Below are 3,363 nucleotides of genomic sequence, written 5' to 3'. Positions count from 1 at the left end.
GACACAGTGACTGAGCAGCAGAGGAGGAGCAAAGACTCCTTTTCATTCCTGGCTTCAAGTCCTGGAAACCATGAGGGCCTCTTTTCATTCATCAGAGTCCAGGTGCTTTTTTAAGCTCAGAGAAGCGCTATTTTCAGCATTTTCTCTCATTTAACCCTCCTGTTGTCCTCATTTACGGGCACCAAAAAATATTGTTTCCTTGTCTGAAAAAAATCCAAAAATTCAGCAAAAAAATTCCCCAAATTTATGAAAATTAGCAAAACCTTCAGGAAGAAAATTCCAATAATTCCTGAAAAGTTTCCCTTAAAAGTTTTATTTTAAAAAATCAATAAATCCCCCAAATTTGGCAAGAAATAAAAATTTAAATAATTTTAAAAATAAAAAAACAAAAATCATAAAAAAATTTTAAAAATGAGTAAAAATCTTCCAAAAAATCCTAAAATATCTGAAATGATTACATATGTATCAGTAAAACTTCTGATGTTTTCTTTAAGAACATTCAGAAAAAAATCTACCAAAATCCTGCAAAATTCGCTCGATTTTGATTTTTTTTCTGAATGTTCTTAAAGAAACATTTTTTTCACATTTCTTTTTTGTACACCAAAAAATGTTCAGAAATTTTCCAAAAATGTTTAAAATGTGGAAGTTTTCACTGTGAAAATATATGATCAAAAAAGTTTCCCTTAAAAGTATTATTTTAAAAAAAATCCTCCAAATTTGGCAAGAAAATTCTTGTAAATATTTTCAAAAAAAATTGTAAAAATCTTCCAAAAAAAAATCCTAAAAATATCTGAAGTGATTCCATATATATCAGTAAAATTCTAATATTTTCTTTAAGAACATTTATAAAAAAAATCAACCAAAATCCAGCGAAATTCGTTGGATTTTGGTTGATTTTTATGTGAATGTTCTTAAGAAACATTTTTAACATTTCTTTTTTTCCACCAAAAAATGTTCAAAGTTTTCCCAAAAATGTTGAAAATGTGGACATCAGAAGTTTCACTGTGAAAATATATTTTTTTCCACATTTTCAAACTTTAAAACGGGTCAATTTTGATCTGCAGGACGACATGAGGGTTAAATAGCATTGTAAAGGGTGTAGTTGTTCAGGAGTAACTCCAGTGTGTCTGATCTGTTTTAGCAGCAGCTTCTTGTTTCAAAGCACTTTGATCCAAAACTCCACACAAAAGTTCCTCCAGCAAACCCCTGGAGGAACAATCCAAACAAAGGAAACTTACATTATTCCCCCGCCCTGCTTAAAGCGCCGCCACTCAAAGCGCTTAATTCCACAAATGTGTCTTTGTGGGTGTGCAGACAGGCTTGAATAGCTTATCTTCACACACACACACACAGACATAATACACACTCCATTTATTCCTTTAAACACTCCCAAAGATCACAAACTCTTCTGTTACTGCATTAAAACGGAGGATGAAGCTGAACCCAGAACATCAACATATGTTCTATGACATCCTCTGTCATCTACATCAGGAGAGTCAAACTCATCTTAGTTCAGGTTCCACATTCAGCCCAGTTTGATCTCCAGTGGACCAGACCAGTAAAATTAAGCTTAATAACCTAGAAATAACCACAAATCCTAACTTGCAGTAGTGCAAAAAGTACATTCTGAAAATGTTCACATTTAAGGAATTATCTTTTTACTAAACATAACAAACAACCTGAAATTTATTAAGAAAAATAAGTTAAATTTCAACAACATTCAGCCTCAGTTTGCATTTACACAGTACAGCTTCCAGATCACAGAGTTTCTACCAAGGTACAAAACATTTAGTCACAGCTATCTGGAACTGAATGATGTGGTATTTTACTTTATGATTTTATGAAAATGACGAATGTCAGACAAAAAAACACAACTAAAACAAGACAAAATATTACAAAAATCAGACGCAAAACGACAAAAACGAGACACAAAATGACAAAAAACGAGACAAACGACACCAAACAAAACAAAAAAGACAAAAAATTAGACAAAAAAACTGACAAACGACAAAAACGAGACAAAAAAATTACACAAATGACACAAACAAGACCAAGTATGACAAAAGGCGAAAAACAGAACAACAAAAAAGTAGACTATCAACACAAGTGAGACAAAAACAACACAAAATGACTAAAACGATAGAAAACATCGAATAAAGCAAAACACAAAATGACAAAAATAAGACAAAAACACAAGCGAGACAAAAAGGAAATGCAAAGCGACAAAAACAAGAAACAAAACGACAAAAACGTGAGACAAGTCAGACAAAAAACAACAAAAACAAGACAAAATATTACAAAAAGGAGACACAAGATGACAAAAGAACAATGAACAATCTAGTATTTTACTTTCTGATCCAAACAACTTGTCATGGTCTAGAAATTATTTTACATTTATAGTTTTACTAATTTACAATCTGCAGTTAATGTCTTCTCTGGAATTTTTACACTTTGAGGGCCGGACTGGACCCTCTGGAGGACCACTTTTGGCCCGCGGGCCTCATGTTGGACACCCCTGGTCTACATAATGATCCACGACCTGCTGAGGTGAACTAGCTGTAGCTAACGGAGGTATTTTGGTATTTTGTCCTTTATTTGCTCAAGAAATTCTCCTTTTTTGTTGACTCAGTTACACAGCAATGAAACTGAGCTGCAGAGGAACGTATCAGGATGTACAAAATACAGAGGGACTGCAGGTCAAGCCATATAAAATCAGCCAAATCTGAAAAAAATCCCATCTGACCTCCTCAGAATCAGCTGCTTTTTTAGTGTATGATGAGCTTAGTTTATTTATTATCGCCATCTAAAGTTTTACCTTTATACTTTGAGTCTTTTCCCATCATTTCTGAGCCTCACAACTTCATCAGTACAGCAAATAAACACATAAAATTTTAGGATGAAAACATGTTTGATTTCTGTTAAATCTGCCTCCAGATCAGTTTTACATCCACTCCAGGTGTCACAGTCTAAAGATGAAATCTGTCTCCAGAAATTTTTACCGCAAAGTAACAAAATCACAACAAAAAGACAAAATTTCCCCCCAAAAATGCAAAATAACCATAAAAAGATGCCGAAATACCATAAAAAGACGCAAAATCAACACAAAAAGAGACAAGATCATCCCACAGAATCAAAATTGTCACAAAAACAACAAAAAGATGCCAAATTACTGTAAAAAGACACAAAAATAGGCAAAATTACCCCAAAGAGTAAAAATCGCTGCAAAAGAAGATGCAAAATCAACACAAAATGGATAAAATCACCACAAAGAAACACAAAATCACAATGAAAATTGACAAGATTGCCCCAAAGACTCAAAAGTGCCACATAAAATATGTAAAAACAACAACAAAAAAAATGCCA

This window comes from Amphiprion ocellaris, chromosome 2 (assembly GCF_022539595.1).
Source record: "Amphiprion ocellaris isolate individual 3 ecotype Okinawa chromosome 2, ASM2253959v1, whole genome shotgun sequence".
NCBI lineage: Eukaryota > Metazoa > Chordata > Actinopteri > Pomacentridae > Amphiprion > Amphiprion ocellaris.
This window is presented reverse-complemented; position numbering follows the sequence as displayed.